Source organism: Alexandromys fortis, unplaced genomic scaffold (assembly GCF_014885135.2).
Source record: "Alexandromys fortis isolate MF-2015 unplaced genomic scaffold, M_Fortis_MF-2015_v1.1 scaffold_217, whole genome shotgun sequence".
Lineage (NCBI taxonomy): Eukaryota > Metazoa > Chordata > Mammalia > Rodentia > Cricetidae > Alexandromys > Alexandromys fortis.
The window spans coordinates 9,534-27,115 of record NW_026068098.1 but is presented as its reverse complement, the minus strand read 5'-3'; positions in this window follow the sequence as shown (position 1 = coordinate 27,115).

Genomic DNA, 17,582 nt, shown 5'->3' with positions numbered 1-17,582 from the left:
TGGGGGCAAGCTGAGTTGTGATACCATCTCAACAGAGGACCTAGCCAAGGCCACAGGGTCCTGTGGGGCTGGAAAGGACCGCTAGGGAGGCTGAGCTGGGAAGACATGCTCAGAGCTCTCTTCCCGCGGCAATCCATCATCTGATGGGAGCGGCCCTGGAAGGAGATGTCACCTTGGCTTTTTTCTGTAGAAGCAAATCCAGGCAGCTGGCAGCAGAGGGACATCCTCTGGGGTCTGTGCAGGGGGTGGGGGAAGAAGTCTCTCATTTCCAAAGGACAATCCGGATGGGATATAAATGTCTTAAGTTACCTGTAAGATCTACACTTAGATCATTGTCTGTCCGCTGTCTGTCCATCCATCCAGCAAGTCAGCCATCTGCTTCATTGGTCTTGGAGTGGGATTTGCTACTCCAGAAGCATGTTTTGTGTGTTTTTCTATCGACTCCTTCTGCTTTTGAAGGTTGCTGTCAAGCATCATTCTGTTCTCAAGTATCACTTACACAAACCTCACCGCAATGTGCAGGCTGGTAAAGTAGATAGTGCCCTTTTCTCGGCCTCAGGCAAATGCCCTCAGGTCTGAATTCTACTTTGTTGGATGTCAAGATGGTGATCATGCTTTAAAAATATTTTTATTATATTTATGTATTTATTTTGTGTATGTGGGTGCATGTGGAGGTCAGAGGAGAACTTGTGGGTCCCAGGTTTGGCGGAAGGCACCCTGAGCTGTTTTGTTGATGCGATCCCTTTATGCCTGTTATTTGGCTATTACATCTTCCAATCATGTTTTCCATTTTATATCCTCTGTTTTACAATGTTTTCATTAATCCCTTGAGAATTCCAACCATGCATTTTGATCATATTCTTTTTCCTCTTTCTTCCTCAGCTCTTCCCAGACCGTCCCTTCGCTCTTTATCCACCCAGCTTCACGTTCTTTCTTTCCCCTTAAAAGATTCTCTTTTTTGCCTTTGTAAATCTCAGTTTTTAGAAATATATGATCTATAGCACACTGTTAGAGTCTTGAACTTTTTATTTTAAACCAATGAAGACTAGTCCTTTTTCTCTTACTAGGAGCATAGACCCCAGTTCCATAGATTACATAACTTACATGCTCCGTCTGTCTTCAGTTCTGGTACAGCGTGTTTGTCATACTGTGATATGCACATGCACCTGCGTCTGTTTGAATATCAGTAATATCTGTTTTGTTCTTCTGGTATTTATGAAGGTTTTGATTTTGCCATTAAAAATAAGATTTGGTTACTTTTATTTTTCTGTGTGAGTGTCTGGTGCCATGGAGGCCAGAAGAGGACACTGGATTTATGGACAGGTGCTATCCGCCATGTGGGTACTGGGAAATGGACCTGGCTCCTCTGGTAGAGCGGCCAGTGCTCCTTACTATGGAGCCATCCCCCCAGCGCATGTCTTTGTTCCCCATGCAGCACTGTTCGTTTGCTGCGCTTGGACTAGCTCCTCTCCGTGCTCCCCAGCGTGTGACATGCATGCACACACACATTCCTGGGGAGGTCAGCGGTCAGTCTCAGGTTCCTCAGGAGCCAGCCACCTAGTGTCTCTCACTGGGACCTGGGGCTCAACAATTAGGTTAGGCTGACAGGCCAGAAAGCACCAGGGATTCACTTCTTTCTGTGTTCTGAGTGTTGGGGTCACGGGCAAGCACCACCATACCTGGCTTTTCAAGCTGGTAGTGGGGATCGAACTCAGGTTCTCATGCTTGCAAGTCAAGTACTTAACTAAATGAGCTATCTCTTGACTATTTTCCAGCTTTGTTTAGCCTTGGCCTCCTGTCCAGTCTCCCTCATACTCATCATTTGCTTGTGGTTTCATGCCTACTCCCCATCCCAGTGTTGATGCTGACTCAACTATTTCTGTTGTCTGAAGTCAGTTTTGTCATATTCTCTTCAGGAAGAGCTGAAGACTGATGCTGCTCTGTAGCCTTTCCACATAGGCCATGTGGTTTCCAGTTTCTCCCATGAGTGTTCAGGATACTTCTTCCCTCGTCCTCTGGCATAGTGCAGGGCCGTAGAAGAACTGACCTGTGGCCCCATGTGAAGAGCCGTGGTCTATGTGACCTGAAGCCCAATGATTTTTTTTCTTCTGTAAGTCTAGGACTTTGGGAGCACACGAGCATTGTTGTGAAGTTTGTTCATATTTGAAATCTAGGAATTTGGAGGCACACGAGTGTTGTTGTGAAGTGTGTCCATATTTGAAATCTAGGACTTCGGGGGTACACGAGTGTTGTGTAGTGTGTCTGTTGAGGGCACAGTTTTCAGAGGTTCAAACCCAGGGACTCTTTGGCGTTCTCCTTCCTCAGTGTGCTTCATGGACTGCACGCACACTGGGGCTCCTGCTACTTGAACACTCAACCTTCTGAGTCTGTTTCTGTCTACTTTCCCACAAAATCTTTTCACTTCCCACTTTATTCATTGGCTCCAACAGACAGCCCAGGGCTGGAAAGGATCCTTCTTCCTTCCTTCCTTCCTTCCTTCCTTCCTTCCTTCCTTCCTTCCTTCCTTCCTTCCTTCCTCCCTCCCTCCCTCCCTTCCTTCCTCCATTTAGTATGTATGTCTGTGTACTATGCATATAGTTCTTGATGAGGCCAGAAAAAAGCATTGTGTCTTCTGGGACTGGAGTTACAGATGGCCAGGAATTGCCATGTGGGCGCTGGAATTAAACCCAGGTCCTTTGGAAGAACAGCAAGTGCTCTTAATCTCTGAGCCATCTCTCCAGCAACTCTATTGTTTTTCTTGCTGTGGGTATGTAATGTGCCATAGATGTGTGGAAAGCAGAGAAGAATTTTGCGGAGTTGGTTATTTCTTTGCATTTTTATGTCAGTTCTGGGTCTCGAACTAAGGTTGCCAGGCTGTGTTGCAAACACCTTTATCTGTTAAGTCATCTTAATATCCCAAAAACTCCCTCTTGAGAGAAACCCTGAATCCTGTCAGAGGACATACCCCAAATTAGCCTTAGGCATTCCTACAAGGTCTTACCCCTTAAAACGCACGTCACTCTTTGAGGTCCCACATTGAGGACTGAGCCCCCAATACGCAAGCCGTGCAAGTGTGCATGGGTTACTGTTTTCTCAGCAGCATTTGCTGATGTTTTTGTCCTTTTAATGCAGTAACAGGGTAAGAGGATAGCTTACTGGGGTTCTGATCTGGATGGTTCAGGATGTTGTACAGTCTTCATACACCTCTTGCCTTTTGTTTTCTTTGAGAAGTGTCTGTTCAATTATTTACCGATCTCTAAATGAGATTTATCTTCTCCTTTCCAGGGAGCCTTTCTAGTTCCTTGTGGACTCTGGATTTTAGCCTCTTATTAGTAAGCAGCCTGGAGATAGTTTGTAGCTTGTCCCTTTGTCCTGAATATTCCTTTTGCAGCGAGGAAGCTTTTCAGTTTTTTTATCTTCCAATTTGTCTATTTTTACTTTAGTTACCTGTGCTTCCGGGGTCTTATGAGAAAGTCTTTGCCTAGCCCAGTGTCTTGAAGGATTTATCCTATTTCTTCTAATAGTGTCATGAGTTGGCATCTTACACTTAGGGCGTTGATCCTTGTTGAATTGATTTTTATGCATGGTGAGAGGTGGGACCAAGAAACACTAAGGAGTCTGAGCCAATGTCAGGCAAGATGCAGGCACCTCATTAGGAGCCAGGAACATGGTGACTAGCACTTTTGCCAATCCTGGGCTGTTTCTGAAGTCTGACTACGTTTTTGGACTAATTGGTTCTTTGGACTAATCTTCTGGGTCTTGCCCCAGGCTGGGAGCTAAGCTGGGTCCAGAGGGAGCATAGTTCTACAGCATCTCGTAGGAAGTTCATATGTCTGAGGAGCTGTCAGAGAGAAACCGCTGACTCTGGACCAGGATGTGCAGAGCAGAAGATGATTCTTCACGCCTCGTTCTGATGACTGAATCCTATAAATGAGTTTCCTTCTGAAAGCCTGAAACCCTTAGGAAGGTTGAGGAGGAAACAAGGACTCAGAATGCATGCCAAGAGCTGTAAATGTCCTCTGTCTGAGGTCATTACCCTCTGCCTATGGGCACTCGCTTGGCAGCTCGCAGGGAATCAGTCACATCCACCAGTCCAGGTGGATGCACTGGGTACTTAATTAATTGCATGTACATAGTTCAAGGTCCTGGCTCTTGTGTTGGGTGTCTGCCAAGCTCTCCATAGTCTAGAAATATCCCAAGGAACTTTTCCGACTTATAAATAGAATCATTATAATCCCACCTCCCTTGTTCGGTTGCCAAACCTTCTTCTCATTGGTCCATTTGAACAACAACTGACAAAAGCTGCAGAAGCCGTTCCAACGCACAGTGTTTTATGTGCTTTTGAGATTCGGTCAGGTGGAGAAGTCTGATACCAGCTCTTTATCCTTCAACTTCTACATCTGCTGTGGTTGAGACTACAATGTGTTTGCCTCCACCATCCCACCACAGGTAGGGCTTGGGGTCAAACCCAGGTCCTCTGGTGTGCCAGCTCAGCCCTCTGCCCACTGAGCTACACCACCAGCTGTTGTTTTGTTCGTAATGAATGCGGGCTTGGTCTCATCGCTGTCATGATCCTGCACCTGATTAATAGACGCGTCACCTTTATGTGTCATGGTTGAAGGGTCAGAGAAGCTTTTCCAGGAACTTCGGGTCTATTGGGAATTTCACACCGAAGTTCTGGTCTTTGGCATCCAGAGTAGCCTAGGTGGTAGAGTTAGCTCTTTATCCTCTGAATGTCCCACAGTTTCCCACCTATGCCACGTCATTTCCCACAATTCTCAAGAGCTTTCCATTCATTTCCCAGTAACCTCCCCAGCTTCCATCACCCTAAGGGCGGAGCAGCATTCGGTTTGTTACTGAGTCATCCTCAAGACGCAGACTACAGGCTAGCAATACAGGAATGAACTCTTTCCTTCTTCTTCCTCCCCACTTCCTTCCTTCTCCCCCTTTCTTTCCTTTCCTCTTTTCCTTCTCTTTCTTTCTTTCTTTCTTTCTTTCTTTCTTTCTTTCTTTCTTTCTTTCTTTCTTTCTTTCTTTCCTTTTTATCTTCTTTTGTGGACAGGTCTTGCTATACAGCCCAGACTGGACTGTGCTCTTAATCTGCCACTTCTAGTCTCCTGATTGCAGGCATATTCCCCAGCTCCCAGATCCCACTTCTAGTCTCCTGATGCTGGGATTGCAGGCCTATTCCCCTGGCTCCCAGATCTCACTTCCAGTTCCATCTTGACTCTTGTTTTTTAATTTGTGTCTTTCAGGGTTTATGTGAACACACCTTCTGGTTATCTGTGTGCTTGCATCTTCCCTGCATTTCCTTTCTGTCCATGTTTTCCTGCGTCCTTCTCTTCCTACTGTGACTCTGGCCTCTTTGATTTCTCTCTTTCTCTGGCATATAGCTCTGTCTAGTTTACTTCCTTTCGATCCTTTCCCCCATCAAAAATTTCAGGCAGAACTAACTTGCAGACAACAGATTCAGCTATAGTGATTTAAATCAGAAAAGATGAAGAATTGGGCGCTTAGGGACTTGCTTCAGAAGCAGAGGCTTTGTTTCTCAGCCTCTGCTCCCCAGAACCACACCAAAGAGCTGGTATAACAAAGGAACTGGCAAGGAACTTCTTCAGCAACCCAGCAAGCAGATTCCAGGATCTGTTAGCTGCAAGCCAGAGTCAGGAAGCCATAGGCATGGCTGTGCTCCTCAGACACAAGATCCTTTAGCACCGTGGAACTCCAGGGAGGAGTTGCTGCTGTAGCGGAAAGTAGATGCTGTCTCTTTCTCTGCATGACTAGGCTCATGGGAGTGCGCTTTGCCTGAAAGAAAATACAGCTCAGAGTGAGGATCAACAGCATTCACGGGCAATGGAAAAGATATGGTCAGGTACTCAGAGAGCTGGGAAAGATAAAGTGTGCATCGGTGATAGTGTGACCTGAGGAAGGGGGATGAGGTGGACCCTAGAACTGCCAGGATTTTTGTGTTCTAGGTGTGTGCTCAGTTCGGAAGAGGTTCTCAGTCTGTAGACATCATCAAGGCAAAAACACAATCTCAACTCAAAGGGAGCAAGAGACAGTTTATTCTGGAACCAAAATGTGCACGACCATGGCCCAGAAAAACACAGCTTCCGGTTAGCCATTGCTGTGCTTTCTAACAAAAAAGCGGGTTCGTGGAGTTTTATAGTAACAGAGCAAAGAAAGTTATAAATTTTAAAGTACTTTGGTGAAGCCAGGCGGTGGTGGTGCATACCTTTAATCCCAGCTCTTGGGAGGCAGAAGCAGGCAGATCTCTGTGAGTTCGAGGCCAACCTGGTCTACAGAGCGAGTTCCAGAAGAGCTAGAGCTAAACAGTGAAACCCTATCTCGACCCCCCCACCCCCAAAGTACTTTGGTGGAAACATCAGAGAGATGGGGGAATTTCATCTGTAGGCTAAGATGGTGTCTGAGAGCATTCCAAGCCCTTCTATTGGTGGAGGATTGGGTTTTGTTAAGGTAATACAGTTCAAAGGTTCATATCTGCTTACCAGAATATTAGGTATATAGAGGTTGGCAAGTAATAGCTACTTGGTAGGCTAGAGATTTCTGGCAATAAATTATAACCAGGCTCAAAATCATAACATTCTAGATTTTCCATAGTCTTTAGCCAGTCAGTCTCTGGAGATGCCACTTCTCTCTGGGAATTGTTCATTACACCATGACCCATACTGTAGATGATGCTTAGACCCTTTGTCCTCATCCTATCAGTACCCAGTGATCTCTCAGGGATGGAGGCTACATGTGGGCTTGGGAACACAAACTATTTTTCACCATGGTGATTCTGTAGCCTGCTGTCCCACAGCAAGAGGCCAGTGACTGGTTCTTTCTGGAGTGCTGTGGTAGTTTGAATGAGATTGGTTCTATAGCCTCATGTATTTGAATGCTTGGTCCTCAGTTGATAGAACTGCTTGGGAAGGATTAGAAGGTGTGGCCTTGTTGGAGATGTGTCTCTGGGGACAAGATTTGAGATTCCAAAAGTCCACATCACTCCCAGTTGGCTCTCTTTGTCTCACGGTTGAGCCTCAAGCTGCAAGTTCTCAGTTACTGCTGCAGCACCATGCCCGCCTGCCGCCATGCTCCCCACCACGATGGTCATGGACTCTCCCTCTGAAGCCCCAAATAAGCTAATTCTTCTATAAATTGCCTTGGTCATGGTGTCTCTTCACAACAGTAGAAAAGTAACTAAGACAAGGCCCCTCCATCATTTCATTACACACAGAGGGGTTGCCAGCATTCATGGATTTCTTCCTGTCTTATTCACCTCAAATAACTTCTAATGGAGGAGGTGATATTTATGGAAAAGACCAGGACAATGGCTAACACCCAGGATTTTGTGCTCTGCCGGCCGGTGTGTGTTATCACTCTAGAGGGGTTGTAGAGGGGGTGCTGGAATGACCCGCCAAGGTGCTGGGCTGCGTCCTGCTTTTATTCTTAGCTTCTTCTGCTCTTTCCATCCTAGCCCTCTGTAACTTTTGCTCCTACATTTTTCTTTCTTCCTCTATGTTTGATGAAGTACTGTTCCACTTCACGATTAACTACCCCCCCCATTTCCTCATATTAATTGAAGTTCTGTTGTCAAGACTCCATGTATTTTCAGGCTGTAGAAACCCCTCTCAGCCTAGAGCATGCTAAGTAAGACGCAATTTGCCAACTGTTAAAATGGAAGAGCCAGGGCCTCACTGGCTTGAGGTCTGGCTGGAGAGAGATGCTCAGCTGGTGTCTTGGGGACTCTCTCTGAAGCGGTGGCTCTGCTCCTCCCTGCACTGGCTCTATTCTTTGTCAGCCTCTCTCTGGGGCCTTAAGAAAGTGACTGGCAGCTAGAGACGCAACAATCCTTACAGATGTGGATCTCATTGGAGAAGCCCAGTCACTCTCAAACAGAAAGAATCAAACCTGGTGACCTCTCCTGAGGCATGAGATTGAATCACAGGAAGCTGTGCAGGGGTCATTTGGACAGAGCATTGCAGATGTGCAAAGAAGAAGCTCTGCTCCTCATCTTTGTTCCCTCCTTATCCTGCATCCTAACTTTAGCTGTTATGGTCTATTTCTTGCTGCTGAATGTGCCTGTCCCTACGAACTTGAATTTACCCATACAACCAGCACCCTGGTCTGGAAATAGAACTTGCCTCTTCTAGAAGCTCCGTGTGAGATGCTTCCTGATCGTACTCGGTGTTTGAAAGGCAAAACAAAGGCATTTTGAGGAAGCAATGGAGGAACCGTGAGCGTGAACCCTGGAGGAAAAGGCTAGCACAGCCGGCTACATTAAAGCGAGGAGCGTCTGCTTATCAAGGGCTCCTTCAGGAAATACTGAAAAAAAAAAATAATAAAAGCTCCGACCATCGCCGGGGAATGTCAAAAGGTTACAGGAACCCACTGGAAAGAACTGTTGGCGTCTAGAGCAGGAACAATTTGAGCAACAAAGTAAACAATAACAGAACTGGATTATGAACTAAGACGTAAAATAAACAGCCACGGGTACGGACTGATAAACGACTAAATACATGAGTGCAATGGAGAGAAGGCCAGGGATCCCAACAGGTGCAGACAGCAGCTCCTCCAGGCACGTCTTCCCAGTCCGGGCTCGACTTAGGGAAGGGAAAGCAGTAGCGTTCTCGTGGAGAGTAGACAGGTGTGCTGGAGGTATAGGTCTCAACCACCAAGCAAGGACCAGGGCACTTCCCAAAGCACACATCCCTAGTAAGTCTTTCAGAAACACCAGCCAAAATGCAGCTGAGACAGACAGACACACCACACACACACACCACACACACACTCCTCTTCTGACTCATAACTTGTTCAGAATGAGGTTTTGTACAAATAGAAAAGAATGTGAGGGCAAAGAGGTCGTGAGGAAGAAGAGATAAAAAAAAAATACAAAAGCTGGGCTTAGGTGGCACACGCCTTTAATCCCAGCATTCAGGGAGGCAGAGGCAGGTAGATTTCTGTGAGTTTGAGGTCAACCTGGTTTACAGAGTGAGTTCCAGGACTGCCAAGGCTACACAGAGAGACCCTGTCTTGAACCCGCCCCCCCCCCAAAAAAACCCAAACCAAAACAACAACAACAACAAAAAACCAACCAACCAAACAAAAAATGGTAAAGAAAAAAAAAGCAAGCCTAGAGGAGGTGAATGAATGAGATGTGCTGACCTGGTTGTCCTATGGGGACTCAGAAGAACAGTATTATGGAAATTGGCAGAGTTCAGATAGTCTGTGCTCAATAGTGTTGCACCCGTGTTGGTCTCTTTATCTGGACGGATGCACCATGGTAATTCCCCATGTCATGGGGAAAGCTGGGGGAAGGGCAGAGAGTTCTGTAACATCTTTAATATTCCTCTTCAAATCTAAAATTTTCCAAAACAGAAACTATTAAAAATTACACATTTAAGAGAGCAAAAAAAAAGTGAAACCATAGAGTTTACAATGTCTGGAATGCACCTAAACCTGGAAAAGACGATTCCGAGCCTGTCAGCATCTTCACAGATTGATAGGCCAGCCAGAGCTACACAGCCAGAGCTACACAGCGAGACCCTATTCAACAATAGAAAGCGGATAAACTAGAGAAACCCGACAGTAATGGAATAGGAAGAGGAAATCGTGTGCATCACATCTGTAATCCTGGTGCTTGGAGGGCTGGGGCAGGGGCTAGGGCTGGTTTGGTCTACACCATGACACCTTGTCTCAAAAAAGGGACAAGCAAAAGGGTGGGACAAAGGAATATCCGATGACTGATAGACATGTCTCCATAGAGAAGGCAAGCAAGGGATCACATCCATGTCCTCCTGGCTGCTGAGGTGTCCTCACACTCCTGGAGGACCAGCCAGGGCTCTTTCATCTCCTCCCTGACCTTCCTCTGCTTGCTCCTCCCTCCAGCCAGCCGTGCTCCCCACTGCCTATCTATCCCACTGCTGTCCTCATTCCCACGGTAATTTTGGTTTTGGTGTGGCTCCTTCCTGCATCTTGTCAGCTTTTCACAGCCGCCTGTTTTCTCACTGTCTCTTATTTGGGCTGTTGCTTCATTAACTCTGAAAAAATTTGTGGTGAAACATTTGAATATGATTTTCATCCGCTCGTCACCAGCACCTCTCTAGACAGGGTCTCACTAAGGAGTTCAGGCTGCCCTGGAGCTCACGGTCCTCCTGTCTCTACCTTCCAAGTGCTGAGATTACACCCATCTCAGCTAAAAGGCTATTTTATGTATTTATTTAGTTTATAATCTAGTCTCTTGAATTGTTATGTGTTTAGCCACTAAGATCTCTTTCTTATTAGTTTCCAGTAAGCGTACTGGGCAAGCACTCTACCAGCGGGCGACACCCCAGTCCATGTCACTGTCTGGATGAGTGTCTTTGTTACCATTCTTTCTCTCATTTATGACACAGCCTTGTACATAAATCTCAATGCCACTCTTCTTTGGAGCAAGCTGATTCTTTTGGCCTGGACTTCCCAGGCCTTTGAGAGTTAGGGGTCAGGCCATCCTGTGGCAGACATCAGTCTTGTGGATTCTCTTCTTGGGGTCATCTCCTCTACCACTGACACATGGGAATGCTCATAATTTTCAGTTACCTCCTGAAATGTGGAATTTGGAATGAAATTATAGACCAAGTGTTCAAGACTCTGTAGCTGCAATGATTTTTTTAAAAATGAAGTTCCTTTAAAGGCCTTTGTGTTGAAAGCTTGGTCTCCAAAGCTGTGCCATTGAGAGGTGGTGGAAATTTTGAGAGGAGGAACCAGGTGGGTCTTTAGGTCATTGGGGCATGCCCTTAAAGGGGAAGATGAAACCCTAGCACCTTCCTTTCCTCTCTCTCAATTTGGTTTTTAAAAATTACGTTTTAAAGAATCATTTGTGCATGTGCCTGCGTGTCCATCACGGCGCGTGCGCATAAGGGTATCAGAAAATGACTTAGGGGAGTTGCGTCCCTCCTTCCACAGAGTGAGTCCTAGTGACTGTGCGCAGGCCCCCAGGCTTGGCAACAAGCACCCTTGCTTCCTGAGCCACCTTCCTTCTCCTATGCTTCCTATCCATGAGATGAGAAGTTTTGCTTTGTCTCGTGTTCCTGCTGTGATGTGTCACCACAGGCTCAAAGCCACAGGGCCAATCTACCCTGGACTGAAATCCTTTAATACCGTGAGCCCAAACCAAACCTTTTTGCTCTTGAACTTGCTAGCTCCACTTCTCGTTGTGGGATACGACCTTCAGTCCTGTCCTGTGATAAAGCAAGAGGCTCAAAGCAAGGCACTATGGGCCTAGGGTTGGGCACGTGATATCTCCCCAAGCACAGACTTTCTCAGTTGTATGGGGCCACGGGGCTGGGTGAAGTGCTGGGTCTAAGTATCTCTTGGCTGGGATGACTGGAGAGTGGAGAAGAGAACTTTGAACATACAAGCAATTTCTGAATTACGTTCTCTGGGCTGGACATAGGGAAAGAGAACTGGTGTGCAGAACCAGTTGGGTCTGTCCCTTAGAGAAGGAGGCCGATGTGGGATGGAGCAAAGCCCTGCTTTGCAGATGAGTCGATCTGTGCTGGATCTGAGCTTGGATGAGCAGGCTGCGTGACCTTGGCGACAGTGCCTCTACAAAGAGTGGGCGGTGTGACTTGGCACCGGGCTTATGCTCCAGGGCAGGTTGCAGTAAAAGCTTGGTGCATGCTTGGCTGAGGAGTGTGAGCTGCATGGCAGGGAGCATAGATCAGAAGCTCAGCCTAGCACCCCAGTAGGGAAAGGGTCTCGTGTTTGGGGGCTCTGCCACCCCTTTAAAGCGTGTCCTCCCCCCCCTCCCCCCCGCCAGGCATGATAACTTTTTGCCTCTGTGTTACCTTTGAGTGAATAACTCATAACAACCTCTGGTGGATTCCAACATTGTCTCAGCAGGAATAATAGGAAAGGGCTGGGGGAGGACCAGGGTCACTGAGAGGGCAGGAACATGATGGTAAGCCTGTCAGTGGGGAAAGATAGCTCCAAAAGAAGATTTCTCAAGGAAACCAGAAAAAGATGAGAAAGAGGAGCTAAAGGCTCCAGCTAGGCTGGGCTGAATACAGGCTGTGCACTCCTGAAATATTCCAACGGGTCTGTGTGTCCCGAAAGTTCTGTGCACCGTTTCCTGGGAAGATGGTCCTGTGAGGCAGAAGTGGGCTCTGCTCCACTGGACGCTGTCTGTGCTAAGTCTGCCTCCTTGTAGCTTTTGTTCCTATTCCTCCTGTCATCCCGCCCGTAAGTCCAGCCCTGGCAGTGACTCGGCTGTGTCAGGTCGGGCACATTGTTCAGGAAGAACACCCCAGCATCTCAGTCACTCTGAAGGAGATAATTCTGGCAAGGAGAGCACAGACTCTGTCAGTGCCCTCAAGTTGCTGGCCTGGATAAGTCTGCAGGGCTTAAGCCTTGAGCCATTCTCGTGGGGAGGAAATAAAGGCCCCTCAAGACTAGGGGTGCTTGAATGTGAGAATCAGCATAAATGGTAAGAGACAGGTGCCTTCTGGGCCAGGCATGAGTCAAGGAGATGACCTTAAGAAAGAGAATGTGACAAGTCTTGGGGACAGAGGTCCTGCAAAATGGAGGTCAGAGAGATGAAAGCTGACAGCGCCCATCCAGGCCAGGCTGGAGAGCTGGGCACTGAGTGATGTGAGCAGTCGAGCAGTCAGTCAGCAGGGAGGGCCACGGGGTCTCATCACAGCTGGGGAGACATGTCCTTCAATATCAGTCATGCATCCCTGGGTCGTATCCTGTGCTTCCTATGTGATGACAGATTAACGGTTGTACTGGGGGAGAGAATGTGTGGGTGGCAATTGAGAACTGCAGGGACTGGGATGGGAACCAAAGCATTGGGGAGCTGGCTCATACATCAGTCTAAATAAGCTGAGAAGTATCAACTATTCCCCTCTAGATGGTTACCCGTGGGCACTATGCACCATGGACAGTTCCATTCCTGGTTTCTGGTCTTTCCTGTTAGTACAATCCTGTGTGCCAATTCCCTTGTAGCTATGGTCATCTCAGGTCACAGTCTGAGACAATACAATGTAGGTCAAAGTCTTTGGGGATAGTTGTTCTTTTCCCCTAGAGGATAATAAAGACTACATCTTGCTAGAGAAGGTGATAGTGGCCGGGTATGGTGGTGCATGCCTTTAAGTCTAGCACAGGGAGACAAAGACTGGTGAATCTCTGATTTCTGAGTTCAAGGCCAGTTTAGTCTATATAGATAGTTCTAGAACCACACAGAGCAGAGCAGAACGTGGATGAGAAGACTGGAAGCGAAGCAGTCATTTTTGTGACAATGATAAAAGCCATACAAAGGATGCCAGCGGAAGAAGATAAGTGAGGTCTGGTTCCCTGATTGTAGAGCAGCTGCCTCAGCCCTGAAACATTGTAGCAAACTGGGCTCTTATCTCTGCCATCCAGAGCAGGCAGGGCTTTCTATTTTTGCAACAGAGCATATTATTCATGCACACAGGTACCACATGGAGTTTTTCAGCTAGCAAAGCTGAGAACGAGAACACAGAAGGTGGCTAACTCATAGGAATGTATCCACGGGGTTCTCTGATGGCCATCTGTGGGGACATGTTTCCATTCTCTTCTGGTTGTGAATATAGCTTGTGTACTTTGTGAAAATTGAGACAGAGAAAATGAAATTTAAAGAACAAAGAAAAATTTCACAAAGCCATTTATCTGGGACAAGCTATTCCTGCAAGGTGGTGAATGGCCTCAGAGGAGTGTGGCTCAGACAGGTGATGTTTTCCCCACATAAATGGGATTGCATTTTTGGGCATTGCTATTCACTCAGCAATTTATTGTGGCCCCTTTGCAGTGATACTGTCAAGGGAACTCATTCTGTCATCAGATCTCACTAGGTCTGCATTACTAATCAATACCATTATTTCATTGGGTATAAGGGCCAATGGTGTTAAAATGGCAGTCAGCGTCTCAGTTTTGTTAATGGGCATAGGGCTGATGGGAGGTTGTGGGAAACACCTTGGAGAGCTTTGTGAGTCTTGCCTATCAGGCCAACCCCAGACATGACATTGCTGGCTCAGGGAGAGGCATATGTGTAAGGTCTCCCACATGTACCAGCCTGTCCTGTTCCCTGCTGTGTGTGCCTGTATCCTGAACGGTGGGTGTTTCCGGAAACTGTGTCATCTTGACGATCTGGCCTTCCACAAGTCCAGTTTTCTGGTCCCAAATGGATTCTGACGTCACTCGGCAGGGTTCTGTTGCCACTCTCCTCTAATTCACTCGCCAGAAAGAAACTCTAGTTCTACTGCCCTCCCTCCTTTTCTCCTTTCCACAGGGCCTTGCTTTATTTCCCAAGCTGGTCTAAAACTTGTGATCCTCCTGCCTCAGCCTCCCAAGTGCCAGGATTGTAGGCATGTACCACCATACTCTGCATTTTTTTAAAAGATAGGCTGTCTTGTAGCCTAGGCTGATTTTGAACTCACTGTGTAACTGAGGGTGGCTTTGAACTCCTGATCCTCCTGCGTTTATCTCCTGAATTCAGAAGAACTTCCTGCCTTCCAGGCAAGCACTCTGCTGCCTGAGCCATGGTTATCACATTCATCCAGCATCACATGCTTTATGTTCACAAGTCTACCTTTCCGGAACCACACGCAAGGTCGGCTTTATTCTTTGTGTATTCAAACACGGCTTCCTGTTTGGGCTTTGACTAAGGCAGACTGCAAAAGGCCCAGTTCTCTAAGAGAAACAGCAGAATGGTTTTTTTTTTTTTTTTTTTTTTTTTTTTTTTTTTTTTTTTTAAAAAAAACAAGTTCCTTTTACTTTCCAACCAAGCTGCATGTACCGGACTTCCACAAGTGCTCTTCCAGACATCCACCTCCCTGTAGAGAACATTCTGGAAAGCTGAGCCCCTCTAGCCAGTTCCCGCCCGGCCCCCAGCATCACAGAGGTGTTGCCTGTGGGAAACTGGTGTCACACAGCCTCTTCTGTGCTCTTTTGGGGTATGTTAGCTGTGCCCCTTCTTTCTACCTAACTTGATTGGCAGTGAGAACAATGGATTTCAATGTCTCTGCTCTCATTAGGGGCACTGTAGCTGCTCCCTTGGCTCTCCAGCAGAGAGGCTGTGAGGGAGCTGGCTGTAAAGTTCTCCGCAGCAACAATGGGAGCCAGCAGAACAAAGAACATCCTGTGCCTTGTTCTTGTCACTGGGACCAAACCACATTAAGTATCTTTTGGGAGCAGGACATCCTAAGCCTTGGGGGACCAGGTTCTCTTAGTGATGGGTTTCAAAAGCCATGTATGGACAGGTGAGACTCAACATTTAATTAGCCCATGCCTGAGAACACTGCCAGCTCACCACTTTGAAGTTTCCCTGAGGTACCTGCATGCCAGCCCTCCCCCACAAGAAGAAAGGGAAGGTTGACTAAATCTTCCCACATCCTCTGGTGCGAGACACACTGCCCCTTTGAAAGGCAAATTCTTCCATTTCCCTCTGCAGTGAAGGCCAGCCTGCTCCCGTTCAATCTCCCTTACTAGGGGAGCCTGCTTGACCTCCAGCCCAGCCCTCCTCCATTGTTCCCAACAACTCTGCCCCCTCTCTTTCCCAAAAGTTATCGCTACCTGTATCCTTCTGCCCTTGACATTCCCAGCTACACCCACAAAATTAGAGCCTCTGTGGGCTTCTAGGGCGACATTCCCTTCTCTGAACCCTGCTGTCAGCCTCCCTTGTGGGTTCTGCAGGGTGGTTCCCTCCAGGTTCACCCATGTTGAGGGTGGTTCTGTCTCTAGTTTAAGAGCTTGGTTACCTGTATGACTCCAAGACATCTTTGTGAGGATACATGCCTTACCCCATGGCACATAACAGTGTGTGCGTGCCCATGTGTGCCCACATGTACACACACACACACACACACACACACACACACACACACACACTCACATGTGCAGGGTTTTCCTGAGGATAAGCATCGGATTGCCATGGCTCTTTTTTCTAACTGTGTGGGCCTCTACACTATTTGAAAAGAGCAAATGTCCACTCACCCCAGGACCTCAGTGCTTTGAGGCTGCTCTTCCTGCAGGTTCCCTGGCTAAATTAAACCTCAGGACCCAACTACACAAAGGAGTAGCCCATGTGTTTACCGTCAGCATTTCCCCTTGGCCTCTACCACCACTTAACTGAGCTGTGGAAGTCTCTAAACCTTTACCTCCAGGTCTATACCAGCCGCCCCTCTCTCTACTGTATTCATTTCTTTATTGTCTGTCTCTACAAACTAAGTCTTCTCTTAGTTGACAGGAATTTTGTCTTTCTAGTAGGGCCCAATAGTTAGCTGCTGACTCAGCAGATCCTTCTGGCGTGCCACAGGAGCAAATGTGCCGGTCAAGGCTGTTAGTCGCAGAGTATCTCCAACCAAGATAAAGGGAAAAATGATTTATTCAGGGAATTGCATAGATTGCAGAGTCAGGAAGCTGGAAAGAAGCAGATTCAAGCTGCAGCTTCCAGAAATGTCTGCCAGCATAGCTGGCTCTAGCTTCTGCTGCAACCAGGAGTCTGCTAACACAGTCATAGGCTGCAAAGGTGTGCTCAGTCTGTTCTATCACCAAAGGTGTGCTGAGCCTGTTACCATCCACCCTGGCAGCTTTGCACTTTTCTGCTTCCCCAAGGAACTCGAGTCCAAACCTAGGTATTGTGAGGGTGTGCCTGGAGCAGAGCCGGAATCCGGTGCCTGTTCTGTAGTGACGAGGTTTGGCACTGGTCTCCGCCACCATTTGGTTATTGGAAAGACAATATTCATACCACTGTCTGAGTCTAGACTCTGTGGCTGAAACGTTATACCAGAGACTGGGTGATTTACAGTGAGCAGAAGTATTTGGGCTCACGGTTTTGGAGACTGGGAAGTCGAAGAGCACAGCACAGACATCGGATTGGATTAGCTTCTGTTGAGACCTCAAGCTGCTGCAGCTGTGGTAGGAAGCTGAGTGGGTGGCACCAATTATGTGGGAGTGTCATATATCAATCTGTTGATTTCATTGGTTAAAGCAATAAAGAAACTCCTTGGCCCTGATAGGTTAAAAGATAGGTGGGAGGAGTAAACAGAATAAGATGCTGGGAGGAAGAGGAGGTGAGGTCAGACCCGACAGCTCTGCTCTCTGGAGCAGAGACGCCATGTTCAGCTCTCCCAGGCAGCTCCGACTCAGGATGGACATAGGCTAGAATCTTCCCCGTAAGCGCACCTTGGGGTGCTACAAACAATTATTAGAAATGGGCTAGTTCAGGTGCGAGAGTTAGCCGAGAAGAGGCTAGATAGAAATGGGCGAAGCAGTGTTTAAATGAATACAGTTTGTGTGTTGTTATTTTGGGCATAAGCTAGCAGGCAGCCAGGGTGCTGGGGACGCAACCCCGCTGCTGCTCTTATATCAACAAATGGCTGCCCAATGTGAGGATAACTGAATCCACAAAAAGCCTGAGAAAGCTTGGGAAAGAATGGAGTGAAGCATGTTTTCTTGGTAGCAGAAATTTCTTGGGTCTGCTCCGCTTGCTAGAGGCAAGCAAGCGCTCTCATCTAAGAGAGGCTTCCTGACTCAGCTTCAGCTGCAAAACCCTGCAGCTCATTAAGAGGTCCTGCCAC